The sequence below is a fragment of the Benincasa hispida genome, chromosome 6, assembly GCF_027475165.1.
Source record: "Benincasa hispida cultivar pf3 chromosome 6, pf3_genome.v1.1, whole genome shotgun sequence".
Taxonomy (NCBI): Eukaryota; Viridiplantae; Streptophyta; class Magnoliopsida; order Cucurbitales; family Cucurbitaceae; genus Benincasa; species Benincasa hispida.
The window spans coordinates 898,359-919,637 of NC_143483.1; the positions used below are offsets into that span (position 1 = coordinate 898,359).

The window sequence follows — 21,279 nt, forward strand, 5'->3', positions numbered from 1 at the left end:
CAAGGCAGGAATTTTGGTTATCATTTCAGAATAAAAATAAATAAAGATCACGTGTATAGCCTATCGTTTAGCTACCATGCCCATCGTTTACCTCCATCGTTTAACGTTGACACTTTATCGTCTAACGCATCCAGCTATCGCTTAACGTCATTGACCAGCGCCTGCATTTATCGCCCAACGCCCATCACTTAGTATTCCACCTATCGTGTAGCGCGTCTGCTCATCGTTTAACGCAGCACGACTATCGTCTAGTGTTATCGTCCAGCTTTTATGCTTATCGTCTAACACTTTCACTGATCGTGCAGTACTTTGCCTATCGTATAGGTCGACCGTCTAGCGCGCGCGCATCTTCACTATCGTTTAACGCATCTGCCTATCGCTTAACATCATCGCCGAGCACCTGTGTCTGTCGCCCAACGCCCATCGCTTAGTATTTCGCCTATTGTGTAGCGCGTCTGCTCATTGTTTAGTGCAGCACGACTATCGTCTAGCGCTATTGTCCAGCTTCTACGCTTATCATCTAGCACTTTCACTGATCGTGCAGTACTTTGCCTATTGTATAGGCCGATCGTCTAGCGCGTCACTCCTCATCGTTTAACGTCGTGCGCATCTTCACGATCGTCTAGCGCATCCATCTATCGCTTAACGTCATCGCCCAGAACCTAGTCTATCGCTCAACGCCCATCGCTTAGTATTCCGCCTATCATGTAGCACGTCTACTCATCGTTTAGTGCAGCACGGCTATCGTCTAGCACTATCGTCCAACTTCTACGCTTTTCGTCTAGCGCTTTCACTAATCGTCCAGCACGTCACTTCTCATCGTTTAACGCCGCACACATCTTCACGATCATCTAACGCATCTTCAGGATCCTAACCTTTCTCAAAGGTTTTTATTAACCTTCAATAAAATGTGCATATTTTTCAAAGGACTTATCAAAGCCTCCAATAAATGTATGTCTTTCTCAAAGGTTTTTATTACCCTTCAATAAAAACTACATATTTCTCAAAGTCAATAAAAACTACATATTTCTCAAAGGCTTTTTCAAAACCTCCAATAAATATATATCTTTTTCAAAGGTTTTTATTAACCTTCGAAAAAAAGCATATATTTCTCAAAAGTTTTTCCAATACCTTCAATAAATGTATATCTTTCTCAAAGATTTTTATTAACCTTTAATAAAAGGTGCATATTTTTCAAATGATTTATCAAAGTCTTCGATAAATATATGGTATACGAATAACCAAAACTTGATTTTGGGTAAACTACCCATGCTTTCAATTCAAATAAAAATTGGGTCTCAATCAAGAATTCAACTTGAATTTGGATAAAAAAATCTGATATTTTTTTTGGGTCATCGATTGGGAGTAGGTTAAAATTGGTGGCCGCCCCAAATAATAATTTGAATAACGGCTTCTCTTCAAAGACAATAAAACTTCGAGCTTTATTTTGATGAGTAAAATTGAGATTCTAACTAAATTTGGTTAAACTTAAGGCTTTGATTGTTTTGTTCTCTAAGATTTCAACATTGGAAAAAGAATTGGTTGACTCCCCATATCTCAACACACATTGTATAGCAAGAACCGAATATGATACTTTAATTATAAATAGAGGGGTGGTGGAATCGTCACTCATATCCGCTTCCAGCATTTCTTGCCATCAGTACCTTTGGTGGAGGCCATTGGTGCTAGAAACAAGCTTGTAATATCCCACGAATTAGATGGTCGATTCAATCATTGGAAACTTTGTTGTCGGAAAAGTTCGTCAATTGAAGTATGTGTGTGTTCATGGTTTCTAGCTGCTCATCATTTTAGCGTGAATTTTTTCTATATCTGTTGCTGGTCAAACATTTCACCGTCATTGTTTTTGCTTAAAGTGGGTCTTGCTACTGCAAATCTATTCAATTCGTAAATCCATGCAGGAGGAAGGAAGATATTGTGCCGTCGGAGCTTTTCATCCACAACGCTATATATGCCACCGGTGTTGAGTACGCCACCATCTGTCACAGATAATGGAGGTCTCCATCCTCACAGTATTCAAGAGTATGAGTGAGAGAGGGAGCAAGTTAAGAGGGAGAGATTTGGGAGGGAAGGATTAAGAAAGATGGTAGGTGGTCGTTGGAATAAGAAACGACAGAGTTTTAGGTTTTTTTCTTTTGTTATTCTTTTCATGTTATTCTTTCTTTTCCTTACCTTTTCTTTAACTTTTTTTTTTTTTTTTTACTTTTCAATGAATTTTTTTACTAATTTTTTTTATTTGTTTTCAACTTTTTTTTTCTTTCTATGTACCTTTTTTTTTTCTCCATATAGTTTTTTTTAATATTTTTTTTTACTTTCTTTTTTTTCATGCCTTTTTTTCTTCTTTTTGTTTTTTTTATCTGCTTTTTTCTTTTTAACTTTCTTCTCTTTTTTTTTTTTACATCTTTCTTTTATTTCTTACTTTTTTTTCTTTTTCCTTCCTTTTTTTCACTATTTTTTTGGAAGATTTTTTTGTTGCACTTTTCTTTCACTTTTTTTTAATAACTTTCTCCCTATTTAATTTTCTTTTTTAAATTCCTTTTCTTTATCAGAGCTCATAACTTGTGTCCTCATTTTATTATCAAATGGAAGTACCGTCACACCAATATTTTGGAGAGGACACGAAGCCGTCGCACTAATATTTTGGAAATGAAACGAAGCCGTTGCACCAGTATTTTAGTGTGAAACCTGAATTTTCATTTTCCGTACTTAAGCACGTGATTAAGGGAATTAACTAAGTATGAGTTAAATCCTATGTTGAAGAGAAGGAAATTTTCTAAGTATTGAATAGATTTTCCAAACTACTCAAGAAAATTCTTGTAAGAATGGACGTAACCATGTGTTTGGTGTTAACGCATGAGATGAGGCTAAGTGTAGTATGAAGTCGTAGGCAACCATTTGTAAACTTGTAAGAATGGACGCATGATTGGCCGAGGTGTTGGTAAGAGGCATTCCCCAAGTTGCTCATGCGTTGAGGATGTGTGAGCGAGATGTTGAGTGCAAGGCGCTATGCAGACGATCGTGTAGCAAATGAGCGGCGCTCAGCGATGCGCTAGACGATCGTGAAGATGCACATGGCGTTAAACGATGAGAAGTTACGCACTAGACGATCAGGCTATACGATAGGCAAAGACATTACACGATCAGTGTAAGCACTAGACGATAAGTGTAGAAGCTAGACGATAGACTATATGATGACACTATACGATGAGCAGACGTGCTACACGATAGGCGAAATACTAAGCGATGGGTGTTGGGCGATAGATGCAGGTGCTGGTCGATGACGCTATGCGATAAGCGGCTGCGTTAGACGATAAGGCGTCGGTGCTAAACGATAAACTAAACGATGGGCGTGGCAGTTAAGCGATGGGCTATGTGTGAGATTGTTTACTAAATGATTGACCTACACGATGGGGCGTTGGAGCTAAGCGGTAGATGCAAGAACTGCACGATGGAGCAGTGTTAAGGCTTGCGTTACGCAAGGTTAATGAGCTCACTCGAACAAATGGTTGTACCGAGAGATGGTTAAACTTGAGTTAGTAGGAGCTGGACGAATTAAGTTTCATGCAAAGGAAGTCTTATACATGAGGAAGAAAACACAAGTAAGTGAGTGGGATGGAAGTAGGTGAATGTCAAAGGAGTAGGTGGTGGCAAAACATGTTGAAACACTCCAAAGTAAAAGGTGTCTTGCATTGAGACTTGGTAAAGATGATAAGGATCGTTTCCTTTGGCCTATAAATACCACCACAAATTGTCTCTTCTATTCATAAGCCAAATCCTCTTCAAAGAGCGTAAGGAAGAGTGTTAAAAGGTAGATTTGAAGGAGACCATGCGTTGGGAGTAAGATCATGTGTCGGTCATGAAGTTCGAAGAGGATGAGATGCTATCGGACAGTGAAGTCTGGAAGTGGCATCAATTTGGGACGGGGATTTCTCCCAGAATACTTGTGCGTTTGGAGTGATTTCAAAGCCACCTGAAAGATATGAGTGTCTAGTCTTCAGGGTAGGGCTACCAAAGAAGAAGCTCCAAGTAATCGGGCTGGAGAATGAGAAAAAGACAGAAGGGTCAAGTTGTCGGGTAAGCTTAGGCCAGTCTTGATGTTTTGGTGATTCCGACCAAAACACGAGGAGTTCTGAGCTAAGATTTTAAAGTAAGCTTCCTGAGATATTTTAAAGCATGTTTGTAGAAGGAAGATCTCGAGATAAGGCCTGGAACTAGGAGTAATCGGAGCTTTAATTTGAATCTGGATCTTAGGGTTCAAAAGGGAGCCCGAGGTGATCAAGGAACTTCTAGAAAGGAAGACTCCTACCTTACCAAGGTGAGTGGTACTTTCCTTTAAGTCTTAAAGCTTATCTTTTAGAGTAAATTGTATATAATTATGTTATAAATGAGTAATTAGCATGAGAATGAGACTATATGATCAGGATTTTCAGGAGGTCAATAGACCCAGTTCCTGAGCCCAAGAGTGGAACCTCACAGGATGGTCAGGAAACCGAGAGGTCTAGTTCCTGAGCCTGTAGGAGGAACCTCGTATGGGATGGTCAGAGGACCGACGAGCCTAGCTTCTGATTCCATGAGCGGGGAGCTATGTGCACATAGGGAACAAAAGGAACGCCAAAGAGTAAGATTTGTAATTAGTAACAGTTAACTATCTACCGTGTGTGTAGATAGAAGTGGAGACCAGACTCATTCAAAGCGGAGGTTTGAGAATTAACCTCGTATTTATGATATGCCTGTTTTTATGAGTTGAAATAGACTCTAAAAGTTGCTTACCACTCACTAAGCTTTGTGAAGCTCATTCTTTTCTTTAATATTTTTCTTCCCAGATAGAGAAAGGTGAAGAGTTCCAGGGTGCGGCTAAGGTCAAGGTTTACCAAAAGCCACAGTCACACTTCCGGGGTTTTAAGAGTTGTTGATGTAAACTTTGTAGTTAAGTCTTGGAGTTGTATAAACATTACATTGTTGTAGTAAAATGGACCTACTTAATCAGTTGTTGTTTATCTCCTTGACTTAAAGTTTATTGAGTGTAGTAAGGAAGAGTTAGGCAGTAGGTATCACAAAAAGGTGGTATCTGCAGTCCGTTACACCTCTCCTCGGGCTCAGGAGGTGAGCTTGGGGCGGGGTGTGACAGCTTGGTATCATAGCATAAGTTTCTGGGAAAGTTGAAATATTAGTTGATACCAGTTTGGTATCAAAGCATAAGTTCTTGGAAACCGAAGGGTTAAGTTTAGAAAACCTAAGGTTTGAGTTTAGTAAAACTAGAGGGAAGTGTGGTAGAGTAAAGGTTTAAAGAGAAACCTAAGAATTAGTCAAAGTGAGACTAAGAGGAATAGCAGAAGTGGCAGGACCTAGCAGGTAACCGGAGCTGGAACTTACAATGCTACCTGAAGATCTACTGAGGAAGGTAAGTATGAATTTAAGTTATTCTCATTTAGAGTTGAGATAGAAAAGTTATTGTAGATAGTTTGGTTCAACGACTAGCTAAGAGATGGCTAGGAGAAGTATTGTTCACAAACTAAGGAGTTAATATCAGAGTAGCGCAGTAGAAGCGTGGTAATATACAAGGTTATAAGAGTTGAGTCCGAGTAAATTTCGAGGATGAAATTTCCTTAAGGGGGGAAGTAAATTTGAAACCCGAATTTCCATGTTCCCTACTTAAGCAGGTGATTAAGGGAATTAACTAGTGGATTTGGCTAAGTATTGAATAGATTTTCCTTGAGTAGGAAATTTCTAAGTATTGAATAGATTTTCCTTGAATAGATTTTCCTTGAGTAGTTTGGAGATAAGCCTTTACTAGTGGATTTGGCTAAGTGTAAAGTCAAAAGAAATCGTGCGTTGATGTTAACGCATGAGATGAGGCTAAGTGTAGTATGAAGTCAAAGGCAGCCATATGTGAACTTGTGAGGATGGATGTCTGATTGGTCGAGGCGTTAGCAAGAGGCATTGTCCAAGTTGCTCATGTGCTAAGGATGCGTGAGCGAGAGTGAAGAGAGCGACATGTTGAGCGCAAGGTGCTACGTAGACGAACGTGTAGCAAATGAGCAGCGCTCAGAGATGCGATGACGCTATGCGATAAGCGGATGCGTTATACGATAAGGCGTCCGTGCTAAACGATAGAGCTAAACAATTAAGCTATAAGGTGGGGCGTTGAAGATAAGCGATAGATGCAAGAATTGCACTGATGGAGCGGTGCTGAAGCTTGCATTACGCAAGGTTGATAAGCTCACTTGGAAAAATGGTTGTACCGAGAGATGGTTAGACTTGAGTTAGTAGAAGCTGGACGAATTAAGTTTCATGCAAAGAAAGTCTTATTCATGAGGAAGACAACACAAGTAGGTGAGTGGCATGGAAGTAGGTGAATGTCAAAGGAGTTGGTGGTGACAAAACATGGTGAAAACACTCTAAAGTAGGAGGTGTCATGCGTTGAGAATTGGTAAAGATGATAAGGATCGTTTCCTTTGAACTATAAATACCACCACAGATTGTCTCTTCCATTCACAAGCCAAATCCTCTTCAAAGAGCGTAAGGAAGAGTGTTAGAAGGTAGATTTAAAGGAGACCATGTGTTAGGAGTAAGATCATGCGTCAATCATGAAGTTCCAAGACGAGGAGATGTTGTCGGACAGTGAAGTCTGGAAGTAGCATCAACTTGGGACGAGGATTTCTCCCAGAATACTCATGGTTTGGAATGATTCCAAAGCCACCTGAAAGCTATGAGTGTCTAATGGTCAGGGTAGGGCTGCTAGAGAAGAAGCTCCAAGGAATCAGGCTGGAGAATGAGGAAAAGACAAAAGGGTCAAGCTGTTAGGTAAGCTTGAGCCAGTCTTGATGTTATGGTGATTACGGCCAAACCACGAGGCATTTTCATCTAAGAGTTTAAGGTAAGCTTCCTGAGACATTTTCGAGTATGTTTATAGAAGTAAGCATCTCGAGATAAGGCTTGGAACTAAGAGTAATCTAAGCTTTAATTTGAATATGGATCTTAGGGTTCAAAAGGGAGCCCAAGGTGATCAAAGAACTTCTAGAAAGGAAGATTCCTACCTTACCAAGGTGAGTGATACTTTCCTTTAAATCTTAAAGCATATCTCTTAGAGTAAATTGTATATGCTTATATTATGAATGAGTAATTAGCATGAGAATGAGACTATATGATCAGGATTTTCAGGAGGTCAATAGACCCAGTTCCTGAGCCCAAGAGTGGAACCTCACAGGATGGTCAGGGAACCGAGAGGACTAGTTCCTGAGCCTGTAGGCGGCGGGCTCGGGGCGGGGTATGACATTTAAAGATGAAGTGAAGCCGCCGCACCATAGTATTTTGGAGATGAAACAAAGTCATCGCACTAGCATTTTGGAGATGAAGCGAAGCCACCCCACCGGCATTTTGGAAAGGGAGCGAAGCTGCCGCGTCAGAATTTTGGAGTGGGAGCGAAAGCGTCGCACCGGGATTTTGGAGATGGAGAATAGTTGGAGAAGGAGCGAAGCCGCCGTACTGAGATTTTGGAGATGGAGTGAAGCTGGAGAGGAAATGATGCCGCCGCACCGACATTTTGGAGAGGGGGTGAAGCCGCCGCTCTGACATTTTGGAGAGGGAGCGAAGCCATCACACCAACATTTTGGAGAGGGATCGAAGCAACCGCACCAACATTTTGGAGAGGGAGCGAAGCCACTGCACCAAACTTGAGCTTTAAGAGGAAGCAGCGAAGCCACACTAAGCTTGAACTTCGAAGAGGAAGCAACAAAGCCTCCAAAGTTAAGGAAGCTTACAGGATACACGGACTTTGATTTTTATACTAATAAGAATTCTAGAAAACCCACATCAGGATCAGTGTTCACTCTTAACGGAGGGGCAGTAGTCTCGAACTGGAAGAGCACCAAGCAAAGGTACATTGTTGACTTCACTATGAAGGCTGAGTATATAGTTGCTTATGAAGCTATTAATAAAACTGTGTGGCTCAGAAAATTTCTAATTGGTCTGGAAATGGTTCTAAACATGTCTAAGCCCATCACCCTTTATGGTGATAATAGTGGTGTTGTGGCTAATTTTCAATAGCCTATGAGTCACAAACGCAGAAAGCACATAGAGCGGAAGTATCATCTTATTCGGGAGATTGTGAATTGAGGGGACATGATCGTCATGCAGATAGCTTCGACGAACAACGTTGTTGATCCATTTACAAAGACCCTCACGGCTAAGGTGTTTGAGGGTCACCTATAGAGTATGGATCTACGGGACATGCCACATCTAGTCTAGGGCAAGTGGAAGATTTTGTACTGGGTGCATTTTATGCCTTAGTTTCTTGTTTTGTGACTTTTATATTGTACACCTCACTAGCTTTAGGACAAGTGGGAGATTGTTAGGGTTGATGCCCAAAATCTCGTGGGTTCTGTAGTTTGTAATTGTAATGTACAAATAATTTATTTATTTAATAAAACCTGAGGCATTTTATTCTACATTTAGTAATATTAACCCACAAACCAATAAAATAATATCCAAGGTTATCTTCTGTAGCTTAAACATGTTTGTAAAGACATACAGGTGGATTTTGTTTAAGTGATAACCTAAATGGTTTGTAGTAGATGGATAAGGTTAGACACCTTATCCTGGTGACACTACGAATACGGCTCGCTTTGTAGATATTACAATTGTTGTAAAGTGCTAGAAATGATCTGATCCCAATCATTCATGTAGAGACATGTGAGCAAGATATTCTATATAAAGGAGTTTGTATAAGACCAGACTACGAAATGAATAGTCTCATTATATAATACCATTAATAGTAGAGACTTACATTTCACCAAGATGACATAGGTGACATGACCTGAATCCTGAGTGAGTTGTGAACTTCTGCCTATGAAGGAAATCCTTTGATTTGTATGGGTGAGAGTGGTCAGATCGCTGCTCAATAAGCCTACTATTTTGGGGATTGGTCTTATTGAGGAGTTGGGAATATAGCTAAATAAGATGGAATTCACTCATTCCCTAACGTCGGGGTAAGTAGATAAATTGCTCCCTTAAGGGCTGATTCTGAGGCTTGAACAATGTGGCGCTACACCCTCTCTTGGCTCGAGAAGGGTTTGGTCATAGTTGGACTATAACTCATTATTCATTAAAGGGATCAGTAGTACTTAAGGAGTTAGATGTAACTATAGGGACAAAACGGTAATTTTTAGACCAGCTGTATTTACGAGCAATTTGTGAAGGGTCAGCACACTATTCATTGGTTATATCCAGAAGAGTGCAGCTATCGATTTTTAGTGGAGTGACCAGCAGTTAATGGATGTTGGATAATTTAATTAAAGAAGTTTAATTAATTGTTCAAGTACCATTGGAGCTTCAATCTACAGGTCCATAAGGTCTCCTCTATAGCTCAATTAGGATTATTGAGAATTAATTTTGGATTAATTTGAATTTTTCAAATTAATTCAGGGTATTAATTATATATGATATAATTAATTTAAATTAATTATATGTGATATAATTAGAATAATGTATTTGATATATTATAATATAAAATTTATTTTGAGAGAAATCAAATATTTGAATACGATTCAAATACAAATTATATGGATGAGATTCATATAATTAAATTTAGTATAAATGTGATTTATATTAAATGTCATGCATTATTGAGAGAAATACAAACTATAGTTCTATATTATATTTGATATAACATATAGTTTATAATGTACTATATGATAAGGTGGTTATTATATATATATATATATATTAAACAATTTATTAAATAATTTTTTATTTTATAAAATTAATTTGGGAGGGAGTTGTAACTTCCTTCTCGTTCTTTCTCTCATTGGCAGTACGTGTAGGGAGTGGTTGGTTTATTCTCATCTTCATCTTCTTCATGAGACCGACAAAAAAGTGTATCTCTCTGGATGTTGACGATCTCCTTGTAAAATTTTACCTTTCTCAAAATTTTCCTCCCTCTCTCAAAACCATAGTAGAGCCCATACCTCCTGCCAATTCTCTACCCAAAGGAGAATACATAAGGTTCTATTGTGGTGGTGTCCTTTTGGTATTGTTGTATATTTTGGAGATTGAGATGCAAAGAGAAGGGTACCTGACCGGATCGAGGAAGATTTACGCGAAGAAGTTGTTCTTCAAAGGTATGTATCTTCTTTCCCTAATCCTTCATGAATAGCATGTTGTAACTTATTGTTAGAATGCATGACTTAGGTTTCTCTGTATTTTAATTTACCGTGAAAATTGGGAATTGGGACCAATCTCGCTTCCGTAATGGACCTCACGGTTTCTTCAGTGATGTGGTTCGATCTCTAGTACTTGATCATCTAATTTTCTCTTAGTTGAATGTATACGTTTGACTTGAAGAAGCAAAGTGTGTGATGTTCTTGAAGTCGAAGTCTTGGAAGAGTCTTTATATCTTCAAGAGACTTGTGTCTTCAAGGAGTGTGCAGCTTTAGAAGCCTAGGAGTCTTCTAATTGTGGGGAGAATTCTCTCTGAGCTCTCTGGAATATAGAAGTAGTTGACCCACACAAATGAATAGAACTTCTCTATTTATAGAGTTCTCAAGTGGGCTTTGTGGGCTTAGGCTTGGTCGGTCTATACGCATCGATCCATGGGCTCCTTGGGTCCAATTAGTTAGATTTTGGCCTAATTTGACATTTGGGTCAAATTTAACCTATTTTTGGGCTTAGTTGGACTTTAACCCAAATAATAATATCAACTTGGACCAAATTAATTTTATCTGATTCAATCGTCATGATGATAACACGTGGCGTCATAGGAATTTATCTTCAACTTCAATTGGTCTAAATTTGATGATTTGGAATTTCATCATTAATTTAGTGAATGACGTGGCAATTTGTGATTGGTCCAAAATTTCTCCTTCAACAGTGTCATTTTATAATATCAACATGTCGACTGAAATTTAATACTATGGGTGGAACATGAAAATATTTATCTTTATTTACTGTATATCAAACTAAAAATTCTTAAAAAAGAAAACAAAAATTTACTACATTGAATTATAGTCAAAAGTTTTGGAATATTAAAAAGTATTCCAATGCTTTCCTTTCCTACAACTATATAAGATCTCTCTCGCACATTTTCTACAATATTGATTAAAATTACAAGTTGGCCTAAATAATAAATATGTTAAATTATAAATTTGGTTGAAGAAAGTTGGAATTTGATCCTTATATTTTATATATAATTATAACTTAGTCTCTATAGTTTGTAATTATGAAGATTTGTGTGAGCATCATACTTGATTCTTGAGTTTTTTATACTAATCGACAGAGCAATAATTCAGTCGCCCATGAATCAGCTTGTTATAATTCTCACCTATTCTTCTTAGAATTGGTTGGAGGATCATCCACCTTGATGATGTCTAAATTAGTACTAGAAGTGACCTAATTCAACTAAGCATAAAATGAAATAAACTTGGATCTCCTTCGAAGATTACTTACCTCTCCCTTTTAGAATGATTGAATAGGACTATTTATAAATCAGTTATCTGACACATCCCTACGATTGCGTGTGACATCAGGGGTTTCAGAGATGTTTCTGGAACTAGAGGTTGCAGAGTGTTAGTCGACCTTGACTTGTCTATTTATGATTGGTATATATTAATCGGCTCAATTGATTGGACCAAACTTTGAGGCACTGACATTTCCCTTTTAGGAAGCACACTCCCCTATGTCATTTCCCAATACCTATGGAAACAATATTTGACGGAATAATTTCTATATATTGATTTGAGATTTACATAGAAAATTTATACCAAAGGATGATAACCGGTTTCCTAATATATAGCCTAAATATATGTAGAATACATAAATTAAGGCATAAATATGACAACACCCTCCCTCAAACTCAAGTTGGTCAACTTGAGTTTGTGAGGCGATCAACTGAAGTTGATACGAAAAGTAAAGAAAATTTTGTTCGAATATACAAGCATGCAACGGAAGCAAACAGAATTAACAAGCACTCTAATTACATTTAATTTGAGTTCTATAAGCATGCTTGAATAGAAATTTAAGAAGAGGGTTTCTTAACAATATACCTTTCCGATTGTAAGTTGCTCTTCACGTGAATTTAGCTCCAATTCTTTAGTGAACCACCAGGAGATCTTCTCTACTATTCTCAACCTTGAATTTGAGCGGTGGAACTCAGATTGGAGTAAATTTTTTAAAGAAAAACTAGGTTTAAAGGTGATAAAAAAATTTCTGCAGAAACTCATTTCCAACGGTTGGTCAGTCTCTTCATCAGCCAAATTGGAGTGTTTTATCACTTCTCTTCATGCAAACACCTCAGAACATGGACAATGTCAGCTCTAAGTTTGATGAATAAGTGGGATTTGTGTGTGAATTTGGGAGGAACACCTCCTACTTGGTGTTTTGTGGGAAATTCCCACTAAACCAAAGTTTCCAATTTATGTTATTTAAATCAATTTTAATTAATTCTAAAATTAACTAAAATCTACTTTAATTAATTCATAATTAATTAAATTTAAAAAAATAAAATTCAATTTCTCAAATTGAATTGAAATTGAAAATTAATTTGATTTTAATTAATTAAACATATTTAATTAATTAAATAATAATTTGATATCAAATATTAAATTAATCACATGCTTAATTTTAAACATGAATCCTATTCATATAATTAATATTTAAATCAATATTTAAATATTATAAACTCTCCAATTTTGTTTAATTTTACCCAATTAAACATTAATTTAGTTATATCGAATATAATTATACAAACCCTAATTTGAATTTGAACTTATACAAAATCAAACCCTAATCTCAATTTGAACAATTCAAATTGATATCATTCAAAATTCACTCAATTTATCAATTAAAGATGTTCAAGTTTTACGATCTATGTTCATGTTTTACGAGCTAGTAGAGGGACCTTATGGACCTACAGATCATGAGCTCCAAAAGATTAATTGGCTAAAACTCTTTAGATCAAATTAATCAGTATTTGTTAACTATCGAATCATACCACTATAGCTCGATAGCTGCACTCTTCTTACTGTAGATGTATTTGTGTCCACTTGATTTAACCACAATTAGTAAGTCGACCCTTCACAGGTTGTTCGTAATAACGGTTAGGTCAATACACTGTTTTACCCTCGATAATACGTCTTGCTTCTTAAGTTCCACTGATCCTCTAATGTATAATTGGTTCATGATCTAATCACTAAACCAGATCCCTTTCGAGCCAATGAGAGGGTGGGGTCCCTTGTTCAAGACTTGGATTCAATACTTAAGAGAACACCTTTCTTCTATCCCTAAAATGGGTAGGCGTGAATTCCTTATTGCACCCTATGTCTCCAGCTATCTACCCCGTCTTATCCCTAAAATAGGAGGCATATTGAGTCGGCGCTATTAAGCAAACCCTCACCTATGCAAATCTAAGGAAAATTTCAAATAAATAGGAGTTCATAGTTAGTTCAAGATTAAGATCGGGTTACCTAGGTCATCTAAGCGAAATAGTCAGTCTTAAACAGTAAACAGCGTTAGAATGTAAGAGTTTCTTATTTCTTGGTCCCATCTTATGCAAACTCATTGCATAGGACGCCCCCACTTCTGATGTTAATACATGAACGAATCAGGATCACTTCATTTGTAGCACCTTTACAACAACTTGTAACAACTATAGAGTGGGCCGTATCCAATTGTTACCAGATAAGACACCCAACCGTATTCGTATACTATAGATCAATTTGACTATTTACTCGAACCTGATCCACTTTTATGTCTCCACATAAAGTTCAAGTATTCATATAATAGCCATGGATCTTAGTTTATTGGATTTAGACTATATAAGTGCAATTTATAGATTCAATAACAACTTTCTTGAAGTAATGTCGAATAACTTCTTTATTGATAATAGAATATTTTTAACTCTACAAACTGTAATTTTTAGGACATATGTGAAACCCGGATTTCAATTTCCCTACTTAAGTAATTAAGGAAATTGACTAAGTGTAAGTTAAATCCTATGTTGAAGAGAAGGAAAAATTTCTTAGTGTTTGAAGAGATTTTCCTTGAGTGGCTTTGAGTTAAGCCTTACCTAGTGAAAATTTGGCTAAGTATAAAGTCAAAAGAAACCATGCGTGCAGTTTATAAAGTTTGCCCAATTGTTGGCATGATAAGGGACGCATATTGGCCGAAGTGTTGGCAAAGAGGCACTGCTCAAAGGTTGCTCATGCGTTGAGGCTGCGTGAATGAGAGTGAGAGGGCTAGACAATGAGCGCAAGGCATTGGGCGTTGAAGTGTTGTGTGCGCGGGCAATCGTGTAGTTATAGGCGGCGCTAAGTGATGTGCTAGACGATCGTGTAGCTACGTGCGGCGTTAAACGATGCGCAGTGATGCGCTAGACAATAGCACTACACGATAGGGGATGGCATTACACGACCAATATAAGCACTAGACGATAAGCGTAGAAGCTAGACGATAGCACTAGATGATAACGCTAAACGATGAGTTTAAACGCTAGACGGTGCATTAGGCGTGGGCACTGGGCGATAGATGCAAGTGCTACACGATCGCTCTATATGATGAGCGTGAGCGCTACACGATAGGCAAAACGCTAGACGATAGGCGTTGCACGATAGATGCAGACACTAGACAATGGTGCTACACGATAAGCAGACGCACTAGATGATAGGCATGATGTGCTAGACTATGAGGTCAACGCTACACAATAAGCGACAGCAAGAGGTACACGATGAACGACAGCGATATCGTTAACAACGAGAGATACGCGATGGTGAGATCATTAGCAACGAGAGATTACTAAACGATAAGCTATGCGATAGGCTATATGCTGAACGATGAGCGAAAGTGAGATCGTTGGGTGATCAGCGATAGTGAGAGATCACTAAACAATAGAGCTATGCGATGAGGCATAAGTGTTATACGATGGACAGGCGTTACATGATGAGTGACAGTGAGATCGTTGGGTAAAGAGTGACAGCGAGAGTTTACTAAACGATAAGTCATGCGGCAACACCAGAGCTATGCGATGTACTACAAGCCAAGGATATCTGAGAGCTGTGGGCTAAAAAGATTAATCGGACATATGGCAATCAAAGGGAATGCCTGAAGACCATGCAATTTGAGCTAGGAAAAGAAGAAGACATGCTAACCGATTAGGTTAAGTTGGAAGAAGAAGAAGCGGACACTTCAAGCTAGTGGTAACAAGGTTGAGCATTGGCAACCTGAAAAGGGAATGCCTGGGCATGCTACAAGTGGAGGTGTCAAGATAAGGTGAAGGATGAATGCCTCTAAATAGGGCAAGGGGCTTCACTTCAGTTTAGTTAAATAATTTTCATTCTGAGAGATCACCTATGAGGAGTAGTTGAGAGTAATTAAGGGGAATCCATGCGTCAAACGGAGGAAAAGCACGCTGATCCAAGCGATGATCAAAGCAGAGACACTGGGCGGTGCAGACTGTACGGACAGACGATAGTGCCAAGTTCAAACGAGGAATTATTCCAAATTACTCATGCAAATCAGGTGATTCTTGAACCAAAAGCTTTTAAATTGAATGTAGTTTTAGTATGAGAGCGCTATGAGAAAATTCAAAGGTAAGGCTATCAAATTTAAGGAAAACTGAGAGGTGCTCAGTAGTAAGGAGACAACTGAGCCAAGTAGAGAAAACTTGAAACTTCAAACTCTCAAGAGGGAATCTCAAAGCCAAACTTTAAGGTAAGTTAGTTAGGACATTTCTAAACATTTTTGTAGAAGGAAATGTCTTGGGATATGGTTCAGAATGATGAGTAATCTAAGCTTGAAATTGAATCTAATAGGATTCAATAGAAGGCCAAGGGAAACCGAGTGAACTAGGAAAGAAGAACAATCCCAACAAATCACTGTAAGTAATTTCTTATTTTAGTCTTTTAGCATGTTATGAATTAATATGCTATTGTTATGAATGAATGCTTGTTATCATGAGGTGAGCATGGGATTGGGATAGTTAGGGGGTTAACGAACCTAGCTCCTGAGCCCAAGATGGAGTTTCACAGGATGGTCAGGGGATTGAGAAGTCTAGTTCCTGAGCCTGTGGGAGGAACCTCGTATGGGATGGTCAGAGGGCCGATGGGCCTAGCTTCTGAGCCCACTAAGAATAGCGGAGGAACGCATAGAAATTACAACTTTGCTTAGGAAACCAGTTTACAAGTCTTTAAGCTATGTTTTACAATAGTAGCCCCATCCCAACTTCAAACTTTATTCTAATAATTATTCTATCATGTGGCAGACCTCGACCACTTCCTGCAACCTGGACTCTTCTGCTACCTGCAAGGAAAACATGAAAATACAACATGAGCTTTTAAAGCCCAATGAGTGGAATCATAATTCTATAAGTTTATTTCAACTTGTAACACCATAAGATGAGGTTATTACACAAACTTCCATCTTGAATGAAGCTTTTCACAGACCTACCTACACACATAGTAGATAGTTAACATTTCACATCTATAAATATTCATAAACTTATATGCACATAATTCTTCCTCTCACAAACTCCTTAATCAAGTCAGGACAGATCTGGGTTGGAGAAAGACCCACGAAGAACTAAAATATAGAGAACTTTTGGGTTGGAGAGAGATCCTCAGAGAGAGATCTAAAACAGAACCCACGAACTATAAATTTGAAATCGGAATAGAGACACTAAAAAACATAAACATAACATAACAATTAGGCTAACTGAATCAGACTAGGCTGACTGAACCGACCAAACTAGATCGACTAGTGAACCAAAATTGAATCGAACCGATCTTATTTAAAACACTGAACTAGGTCACAAAAACCATCTCTCTTCTTCGTAGTTTTAGAGATGAGGAAGGGCGATAGCAGAATTGGGCAATAAAGCTGTAGAGTGAGACATTGAAGGATCTATTTTTGTAGCAAACCTAAGCGAGCATCGCGAATTGAGGCAGGGGCGACGAGTGGTAGCTGGAACGACACTATAACAGATCTGGTCGACGGACGAACACAAGTTATAAATCTAGAAGCTGGTGAGACATCAAACTGATAGAGATTAGGTGCGAACGAGGTTGAGTTGGGTTGGTACATGGATGACAGAAGACTCATGCTCAAATCTATGGTGGTTCGCCACGAGTGGTCAGAACAACAATAGATGAGGATCTGAACTGAGTTGGATCTAGAAGAGTAGTAACGATGGACGACAGAATTTGGAAGTTGATCGACGATGGATTCACAAGTTGAGTGATGGTGTATTCATGGTGGATCATAGATCTGAGATGGGTTGACAGATGACGAAGATTGGACAGATTCCAGAGTTGAGCGACGAGATGTGGATCTGAGGACAGAGAATGGCGGATTCGTGTTGAGCGGTAGTGTAGGCTAAACAGGGCGGCGAAGTTGGTACTGGAGAGGGGATAGGCACTTAGATCTTAACGAAGCAGATTTGGTGCAGGATCTGAGACAATCGGATCTGAGGGTCTAAGTTTGAGGCATAACTACGCAGATCGAGGTAGGGATAGTGGCAAATCTTAGTGAGGCAGCATGGCTTGGACGGAACCAGTAGGGATCTGGGTAGTGGGTCGGATCTGGACAGTGAAGTGGAGTCGAATCTGGACGTCGAAGGGTTTGTTTTGTGGCAGATCCGATGATGGCAAGGGGGATTCGACGACGACAGAGGTAGAGACGTGTGGCTAGATGGAACAATGGCTTAACAGAAGCAAAGTAGAAACAAACATGGGCTACTAATTGGAGATGGATCTGCCTCCATTGACGGTGGATCAATGGAGGTAGAGATCGGACAGAGGCAGCTAAAAATTATAAACCCTAGAACTTGGGCTCTGATACCATATGGAAACAATATTTGACTGAATAATTTCTATGTATTGATTTGAGATTTACTTAGAAAATTTATACCAAATGATGATAACTAATTTCCTAATCTTTAGCCTAAATATATGTAGAATACATAAATTAAGGCATAAATATGACAACAATACCCTTTGTGATTAGACCCACCCATGGACTTTGGGTCATTTCTTTGGGCAACCTTTAACAATTATTAATAATTAAATAATTTTAAATGGGATAATTGCTATGGGTGACACTTTTAGGATTAATAATGAAGTGTATAATAACATCTTTAGAAAATTGCAATCCATCAGTGATAGTTTCTATCGCTGATAGACTTCTATTAGTGATACACTTGTTATTAGCAATATGGTTTAACTCTTATAGACCATGAAAGCTGGATCTAAATTTTCCTATATTTGCATGTTTTTTTTTTACATTGTCTTATATTGGTAACGGTCCCTTTTAAATAACTTCAAATTCTAAAAGTTTTGTAGCCTATATATTCTACCTTTATAAAAATGAAAGGGTTTCTTCTAAAAAAAATTTATTATCAACTTGAGCTCCATTTTTCTCAAGTCTTAGTTGCTCTCATTTTCTCTTTATTTTCAATTTTAAAATGCAACTAAAAATGCTGCATAACGCCTATTTTGAGTAACTACATGTCATATTTAGGGGGTGTTTGGCTCACCAACATGAGTTGAGTTGAGCTGGTATAATATACAAACTCATTGTTTGGCCCATGTTGGTGGAGTTGAGTTGGTATATTTTACCAACTCAACCAAGTCACTCCAACTCTCCCTTCTTCCCATGTTTTCAATGGCTCTACCAATCGGCCACTGTCACACCCCAAGAACTAACTCCTGGCTCTGACAACCACCATCGATGACAACCCTGACGACCAACTCTGGACTCCGACAGCCACCTCCGATGACAACTTCAGCGACCAACTTTGGGCTCTGACAACCAACTTTGATGAAAATTTCGGCGACAAAATCTGGACTCCAACAATCACCTCCGATGATAGCTCCGATGACCAATTTTGAGCTTTGATAACCTTCGCGCGTCCAACTCCAACAACCAATTTTGGCCTCCAACAACCACCTCCGGTGACCCAACTCCGATGACCACCTTCGTACTACCAACTCCGATAATCATCTTCGTAGGCTCTGACAACTACCTCCGACTACAAACTCTGATGAAAATCACCTTCAATGATCACCTTTGAACGAGCAACTCCGACGACCAACTTGAGGCTTCGATAACCACCTTCAATGAAAAACTCCGACAACCAACTCTAATACTACCTTCATGCGACTAACTTCGAGCTTCGACAGCCACCTTCTATTACAATCTCCAAAGAAAATCATCTTTGATGATCAACTTCGACTATCACTTTCGCTCGATCAACTCCAAGATTCGAAAACCACCTCCGATGACAAACTTCTACAACCAACTCCTATACACCTTCATGTGATCAAATCCAAGATCCGACAACCACCTCCGACTACAAACTCCACCAAAAATCATCTTCGATAATCAATTCGAAACCACTTCCGATTACTATAAGACTGATGACTGTTAAAGTATGTTGTAGGGTTGTTGATTATATAAAAAATATTGTATTGTCTACATTAAGTACAATATTTATACGTAATGAATTCACATATCAAATGAGTGTTAAGAATATTTAGACAAAAGGTATATACGTAGTTAAAAAGTATGTAACATATAACAAAAAAAATCATAAAATATACATTTTTTTTCCTGGAACATTTCCAGCAAGAATTAGTGAAAATAGAGATTTGTTCATCCTCTTAGAGAAAAATTAGCTAGAATCAAAAGTTTTGATTAACTCTGCATCCACAAACATGTGTATATATAATTGGCTTTGATACTATTGTTAGGTACTTAAGTACCTTGGCTAACCATACCCTAAAAAGCTAGCTATTGGGATCGCAAAGTCAAGCTACTTAAGTACCACATTGGTCATCCCATTCTAACCAATGTGGGACAAAGGCATCTTATACTATCTTGGTTCCTAACAAGCTCACTTGTTTTGTGCTAATAACATGCATTGTTGCTGCTATGGGTGGACTCATCTTCAGTTACAACATCGGTATTTCTAGTGATTATTTATCTTCATATCTCTTTTGTTATTCTTTTTTTTTTTCCTCCTTTTCCTTATAGTCTTACTCACTCAATTTTTTGTTTTTGTTAATCAGGTGGTGTCATCTCTATGGCTCCCTTTTTGCAAGAGTTTCTCCCATCTGTTTATTAGAAAGAAGCTCTAGACACTTCTACCAATCAATATTGCAAGTTTGATAGTCTTACTCTCACTATGTTCACTTCTTCTCTTTATTTGGCTGCTCTTTTGGCTTCTTTTGTCGCCTCTTGGGTCACTATAACTTTTGGTCCTAAAAAATCCATGCTTTTTGGTGGATTTGTATTCTTAGTTGGTGTTGTTGTTAATGTTGCAGCTCAAAACATTGTCATGCTCGTCATTGTCGTATTTGTTTGGGCATTGGTGTTGGATTTTACTTTAATCTAATCCACTTTATGTTTCGAAGATGGCTCCATTTAAATATTGAGGCTCTCTCAATGTTGTTTTTCAACTTTCTATTACAATTGAAATTCTAGTGGCTAATTTTGTCAACTATGGTACTGCTAATATTCATGGTGGATGGGGATGGCTAGTAAGTTTTGAGTGGTGCAGCTATGTCTGCATTATTCATCACTATTTCAACTTTATTCCTTCATGACACTCCACACTCAATGTTGGAGAGAGGCGAGGTTGAGAAGGTAAAAGTCATGCTCCAATGCATTTGTGGTGTATCTGAGAAGGATGTAGAGACAAGATTTCAAGATATTGTTGTGACGAGTATGGCTACTAAAGCAATGAAGCATCCTTGGAGGAATTTGATAGAGACAAAATATTCCACCGTTGGTAATCTCAATTTTAATCCCATTTTTTCAGCAATTGACTAGTATCAATGTGGTCATGTTCTATGCTCTTATGTTATTCAAGAGCATTGGTTTTGGAGACAATACTTTTTTCTTTCATTACTGGTGGTATTAATGTTCTTGCGACTTTTTTTTTAATCTATTTATGGCACTGATATAAGTGAGGAAGGAGGATCCTTTTCTTACTTGGTAGAATTAGCATGCTCGCTTTTTCAGGTGAGTACATTGTTTCTTTAATTTTTTTAGTTTTTATTTAATTATTAAAATAATCAATGTTGTTTCCGTTCTTCAAAGCCATTTGCTCATTTGATAGTTCAATTCTAATAGAATGGTTATTTTTAGGTTTTGGTGGATGTGTTTATTGCAAAATTTGGAGTCTCTGGTGAGGTTGCTTATATAAATGGCATGTTAGTATTGTGGACTGTTGTGTTGTTCATCAGCATTTATGTTCAAGTCTTTGCATGGTCTTGA

At 38.1% G+C, this 21,279-nt stretch overlaps 1 pseudogene; it reads left to right on the forward strand.

Annotated features, from left to right (window-relative positions):
* Positions 1 to 17,538: 17,538 nt before the first annotated feature.
* Positions 17,539 to 21,279, forward strand: LOC120079885 (sugar carrier protein C-like; annotated as a pseudogene).